The sequence below is a fragment of the Rhinopithecus bieti genome, unplaced genomic scaffold (assembly GCF_001698545.2).
Source record: "Rhinopithecus bieti isolate Rb0 unplaced genomic scaffold, ASM169854v2 scaffold_1673, whole genome shotgun sequence".
NCBI lineage: Eukaryota > Metazoa > Chordata > Mammalia > Primates > Cercopithecidae > Rhinopithecus > Rhinopithecus bieti.
Window position 1 is genome coordinate 1,715,222 of NW_016804690.1, and position 7,141 is coordinate 1,722,362.

General features: G+C 40.8%; 1 protein-coding gene across 2 annotated transcripts in view; it reads right to left on the reverse strand.

The window, feature by feature from the left end:
• DISP1 (dispatched RND transporter family member 1) overlaps positions 1-6,824 on the reverse strand; it is a 213,308-nt gene extending 206,484 nt beyond the window's left edge. Inside the window, exon 1 of one of the 2 annotated variants that reach the window (XM_017869971.1) lies at positions 6,787-6,824. The gene's annotated coding sequence lies outside the window, so the exon portion shown is untranslated. The other variant, XM_017869970.1, reaches the window with a different exon arrangement.
• Between the last annotated feature and the right edge of the window lie 317 nt (positions 6,825-7,141).

Here is a 7,141-nt window from a genome sequence, read left to right on the forward strand (position 1 = left end):
TTGCTTTTTTTTTTTTTTTTTTTTTTTTTTTTGAGATGGAGTCTCTGTCACCCAGGCTGGAGTTCAGTGGCACGAGCTTGGCTCACTGCAGGCTCCACCTCCCAGGTTCAAGGCAATTCTCCTGCCTCAGCCTCCTGAGTAGCTGGGATTACAGGTGCCTGCCACCACACCTGGCTAATATTTGTATTATTTTAGCAGAGACAGAGTTTCACCATGTTGGCCAGGCTGGTCTTGAACTCCTGACCTCAAGTGATCCGCCCACCTCAGCCTCCCAAAGTGCTGTGATTACAAGCATGAGCCACTGCACCTGGCCAAAACTGCCACTTTTAAACCATCAGATCTCATGAGAACTTCACTATCACGAGAACACCATAGGGGAAACCACTCCCATGGTTCAATCACCTTCCACCAGGTCCCTCTCTTAATACATGGGGATTACAATTCGAGATGAGATTTGAATGGAGACACAGAGCCAAACCATATCAAATCCTTAAGTGCTTTCATATCTTACGATGCATCATCCCAGAAAATGTCTTTTTTAACCAATTATCTTTGGAGCTGGCATCTGTCAAAACAGTTTATTTTTATTCAAATAGTTGTTTACTCAAAACCTGAAGGGAAGAACCCTTTAAAGAAAAAAGTTACTTCAAATGCTTGTGCTTTCCACTCCTCTTCCCAACCCCATCTGAATAGTTACATTCCAAAGCAAAAAAAAAAAAAGCAAGAAGAGAAATAAAATTAATTGGAGATAGCACTGTAGTTAAGAACATCATTTCGGTTTGAAGAGATGGAACCTGCAGTGAAATACAGCCAAAAGGTGCATTGTTCATTCAAAAACAACAGCCCTGCTGATCACAGAGGTAGAGAAGTACTCTACATATGGCCAGAGACATGCACCTGCTTAGAAATTATAAACTTGAAGGCAAAAGCATGCCAAAGATCCGTGGGATGGATAAGCATATTTCTGGAGTCACAAAAAAATAAAAAAATAAATTTAAAAAAATAAAAATAAAAAAGACCTGTGGGAGTAACATACAGCTGTAGGAGGAAAAAGGGATCTCATTTTAGTGATATTTTCTAATAACACCCTCAGCCAGCTGCCATGTAAAATAAATCCTACAATTTCTTGAGTACTATGTGGCAGGCATTATGCTAAGCACATTATATACATTATCTTGTATTTCCTATAATGACTATGTACAGCAGGTATTACTATGTATATTTTGCAGGTAAAGCATAAAGTTCAGTAACTTGCCTAAGGTCTCTTTTAACTGTGCTGAGATTGCAAGTGAACAACAAATGACAATTATTATTATTATCATAATTCAGCTCAAATTAATGCCTGAAACCTGGCAAGCTTCTAGAATATCCATTTATGTCCTATAATGTTCTATCCCCCAAAGAGTCCTTAAAATTCTCTTCTGGAGGGTTTCCAAGCACTTGGGTTCCAAAAGCACCATGCTTTCCTATCTTTAACTTCCTCCAGAAAGGAAGTCCTCTCAGTAACTTCTCTTGGTCCATGTGTTCCCTATCCTTAAGGTCTTTTCAAATATTCCTTGTGAATCACCCAATGGCTAGCTTGCAAATCCCTTCAAGCCCCATGGGTATCACACGTCACTATGTGCCCCAAGGAGTTATGTAGTCTACTTAGGTATTTTATGATGTATCTACTCTCTGCTCATCCTTCCCCTAATATAACTGAATAGCCCGAATATCACCTCCATTCTCATAACAATCAATTTATACTCCCTTAAATAGAGACTCAAAATCACCCTCCTTACAGAAAATTTGCCCTTGATTAGCTTCACTTAACTATAACTACTTTTGTAACAGGGCACTGGATTGGAAACAAAGAGATCTGGCCTCAAATTTTGGTTCTTTTACTAGGTATGGTACCTGGGTAAATCATCTTTCTGGGACCCTTTTGGTGAACATAAATGAGAGGAATCAGGCTAAATAAGCACAAAACTAATTCCCAAATCTAAATATTTAGGCAGAAAGATTAGCAAGAGCATAAAACTAAAAAAAAAATAGTTACAAAATTTAAAAACGGTTTTAAACACCTTAAAGTAAAAATACATATATACAACATATTAGCTGGGCACGGTGGCTCACACCTGTAATCCCTGCACTTTGGGAGGCTGAGACAGGTGGATCACTTGAGGTCAAGAGTTCAAGACCAGCTGGGCCAACAGGGTGAAACCCCCTCCCTGCTAAAAACACAAAAATTAGTCAGGCGTGGTAGCCAGTACCTGTAATCTCAGCTACTCCAGGAGGCTGAGGCAGAAGAATTGTTTGAACCCAGGAGGCAGAGGTTGCAGTGAGCTGAGACTGTGCCATTGCACTTCACCTTAGGCAACACAGCGAGACACTGTTTCAAAAAAAAAACAAAAACAAAAAAACCCACAAAGATGCATGTGTGTGTGTGTGTGTGTGTGTATATATATAACATATTAAAACCACAAAAAGCGAGTAACTTTTAAATGTCAGAGAGTGGAGGGGCCATTACATTGTCCATTTTCCATTCTTTGGCATGATGAAAACCCAGGTTTTCACTGCTTTTAAATCCCTTAAAAGGTAACTGGGCTATGAATTTCGATACTTTTATTAGTCCAGTCTCACACGGCTATAAAGAATTACCTGAATGGATAATTTAAAAAGAAAAGAGGTTTAATTAATTTAATTTCATGATTCCACAGGCTGTACAGGAAGCATGGCTGGGGAAGCCTCAGGAAACTTACAATCATGGCAGAAGGCAAAGAGAAAACCGGTGTGTCCTACATGGGTGGAGCAGGAGAAAGGACCAGCACAGGGGGAGATGCTACACACTTTTAAACAACCAGATCTTGTGAGAACTCTACCATGAGACAGCACTAGAGGGACGGTGCTAAACCATTAGAAACCACCCCCATGATTCAATCACCTACCACCAGACTCCACCTCCAACACTGAGAATTACAGTTGGACATGAGATTTGGGTGGGGTCACAGAGCCAAACCATATCAATAATCTCCTATTGACTATGTAATATTTTATATGCCCATATTAGTTTAATACACCAAAAGTATTTTAAATGCTGTCATGGTTAGCCTTATGTGTCAACATGGTTAGGTTATAGCACCCAGGTATTTAATCAAACACCAATTTAGGTGTTGCTATAAACATATTTTGTAGATGTAGTTAATGTCTATAATCAGTTGACTTTAAGTAAAGGAGATTACCTTCCATAATGTTGGTAGGACTCATCTACTCAGCTGAAGGCCTTAAGAGCAAAACCTGACGTTTCCCAAAGAAGAAAGAATTCTGCCTCAAAACTACAGAATCAATTCCTGCCTGAATTTCCAGCCTGCTGGTCTGACCTACAAATTTTGCACTTGCCAACTCCCACAATTGCATGAGCCAATTTCTTACAATAAATCTCTTTAACAAATACACATATATATGTGATAATGGTCTGTTTCTCCAGAGAACCATAATGATACACTAACACAGTGAAAATCAAACTGGTACTATTTTGCTTCAAGAGGCTCCACCAGGTCATTCACACAAGAGGTGGGAGGGATTCCCATCCCAGCCACCTGCAGGTAACCAAGGAGTGCATCATCTGTGTGGTATTTAAAAACTGTAATAAAACCAACTAAAAGTCTTTCTGCTGTATTATCACCAGAAGCTGGCAATTCTAAACCTCAGTGCTAAAATACTCTTTCCAACTATAGCAGACAGCTCCCACCATCAAGACCCCTAGTATGTTACTGGTAGTGGTCAACTTCCCCCACCCCCCATGCAAATCATTTATCCAATAGTTCTTCTATTCCTTAGGCTCTCAAAATTAAAAACAAAAATAATAATAACAACAAAGGTTAAGGGCAATCACTGTGTTTTCTACAATATTTGCCATTGTGAGTTACAGCCTATCACTTTAATAGAAAAGTTCATCTATAGTGTCACGTGATGCCTCACTCAAAGCAAAACTGAGTCTATTTATATAATCCAACAAATTATGATTTAGTGTTAAAAGTATTTTTTAAACAACAACCTAAACAAGAGGTTCACAGTCATAACTACATGCCTAGAGGCCGGAAAATGTGCCAAGATTTATGGGATCACATTCAGCAGAATGGACAGGGCCCTACTAACAGGACTGCAGTGACTCATCCCCTTTTGAGTCACTCTGAGACCCAAGTCATCTTGGTCACTATTGGAGACAAGGTCTAACTCACCAGAGGAAAAGGACAGAAAGTGATACTAAAAGCAGTCAACCCTGTGTGAGTTAACCTCATTAAGGGCCATGCTTTTCATCAGAGGCAGTGCAGCAGCTGGACCATAAGTTAGCAGATCAGCACTCTTTGGTAGCTCCTTGTCCAAAAACTGTACTTCCCCATTGTAACAAATATTCTTGATTCTATCAAGTGGTGGGAAATGGCTTTCTAACTAGGGTATGCAGATAATTGAGAACGTACTATATAATAAGAAAATTGATAACCAAAGAGCACAGAACCAACGAGCTCAACTTAGCAAATTACTTCATATTTCACAAACTAAAGATTAAGGAAGACAAATGTATGTATATATGAAGACAGTGTTTTGGTTATACCTATTTTGATAGTTCTTCTAATACAGACACTGTACATATTTCAGAAATAAAAAGAAATAGTGAATCTATAAAATAGCCAGCAGTTCACTGTACTTAATCGAAAACTGCCATTATTGGTTAAACTGTAAAATACATCTAAATCCTATGAAATAACAAAAATAATTTACCTAGACAGAAAGCTAAATTTACTAAACAATTAGAAGAAAGAATACAATTCCAAAGATTTTCCAGAATACAGGGCAATCAAACCTCAACATACCATTCATATATATAGCTAGCCCAACTTGCCCAAGAGGGCAAGTGCTCTTGTGTTTCAACAACGAGCACTTCCTCCAACCATGAACTAATGTCTAAAGATTTGCATGCTTTCTCAAGTGCTTTATTTCTCAAAAACCGTGGGAAAAGGCGGAAGAAAAATAAAATCAAGCCTTATCAGATAAACAATATTGTCTACTTAAAGAAATAAGATTAAATTGAGACATATACAGAAATTAACATGACAGTTAATTCAATTACTTTAGAGATCAGTGTTATCTCTTCATTTTGTAATTTGAAAACTTATTCAATATGCTCATTTACATATTAAGGCACTGTTTATGTTCAGGCCTTGCTTTACACTTGTAAATACCAGCAGTCCTCCTAAACATAAGGACATTATAACTGTGTATTTCACTAAAGCATAGATATTCAAGGCCATCAAGAATTTACAAGCTAGCAAGACATCGCAGTACCAATAAATAAAAAATGTTCTAGTTTTCCTGAATTAGTTCAAGTCAGACCACCAAATCAGATCTAAAAATTACCTGTAATAATACAGTAATTTTTAAAACAAAAACGTCTAACATTTGAAATATGAAACACCCGAAACACGCAAAGCAATCATCAGCTCTCACCCTTCACCAATGACAGTGTTATGATTCTTCCCACTTTGTGGCAAAAATCCAATTCCTTTCTAATTACACTGAGATACTATATTATGCAGATTAGGAAGCACATATTAATCACATCCAATAAAACATAAATACAAGGTAAATAATAACTAAATAATTACCTTTGGTAATAATAATGAGCCCACATACCAAACACTGGCCACTGGGGAAAACTAAATGTGCTAATGTGTGTGTAACAACAGATCTTGGGTTATCAATATTTTTTAAAAACACTGATAATGGCAAATATATATATATATATATATATATTCTCCTTATAGCAGAAATAAAAAGGAACAGTAAAATCTTAAGAACTGCTAGTAATTTGCTGCACCCTGATGTAAAATTGCCTTTACTGGTTAAACTAAAAGACTAAACCCAACAAAATAGCTTTTAGGAAAAATGTGTTAGAAAGTTGGGCAGAAAAACAATGAGTTGCAACTGCAAACATTGACAGCACTGGCTTTCCATGTGATTATCACCATAATTCTGAAAGCATTTAGTTCATCCCATGACAAAGGAAATAAGACAAGCTAAACTCTGCAGGGTAGAGAAGAGTTCAAAAGGAAAACTTTGGTTGGCTTCCTTGGGTGACGAGAACTTTTAACTACTATCAGTTTGACAAAGAAACGCAGAATCTGGGTGAAGCAAGAGTTCAAGCGGTCCCTAGGAATATACAATATTTTCCCGAAATCCACACGCGCGGAGCGGGATATATTTCTTAAAAAAAAAAAAAGTGCATGAATTGCAAATGAAGCAGTAGGAGTTCAGCATCCAATAGGTGGCTGGTCATCTTTCTGGTTCGTAAGGTCAAGACGCCCTTCTCATCTACGACCCGCAGAGAAGAACTGACTCTCCCTCCTCTCTAACCTCTCCCTGGAAGCCAACCTTTGCCATCTCATGCCACCCTCGCAGACAATCCGCCAGGACCCGGGACACGCCCCCACGAATGACTACTTTCCTCCGGGATGCATCTCTGCCCCATGTCATCCGCAACCTCCAGTCTGAGGGCCTCTTTGGCCTCAGGGTCCCCGGTGCCTCCCTCCCAGCCCCTCACGGCTGCCCTTAGGGCTCTCCTGGTTCCCCGTTCTCAGTCCTGGCCCTTCTCGCACGCCTGGGGTCCCGGCTTTCCCTCCACACGCGCGGGAGGTGCCGCCTCTCCCGTCCCTACCCGGTCTCCCAGTCCCGCGGCGCCGGGCGGCTGCACGCCGAAAAGCATCCACTGAGGAAACAAGTGCTGCAACGCTCGGGCTGCGAACTCACCTCCAGTCCGGGCTCTCAGATCCTGGCCCGGAGCCGGGCTTCCGCCTGGCGCGGTCCGCGTCGCGAGCGGGACCGGAAGTCCCGCCCCCGCCCGCTCCCGGCCCGCCGGCCTCGCTTGGCTACTGCTCCCCCGGAGAGGGATCGCTGGCGGCGGGCGGCGGGCAAGGGGCAGAGGGCAGGGGAGCCTGGCTTGAAAGGGCGAGGCAGGCGCCAAAAAAATTCCCTTTCGCGCTCCTGCTCTTTCTAGTGTATCCATCGACCAGTGTGCAAATGCTTGACCAGGCGTCTATTCTGCTCAAGCCCAGTGAGGCACAAGATGACTCAGACACTGACCTCTGTCCTCACAATCTAGTTA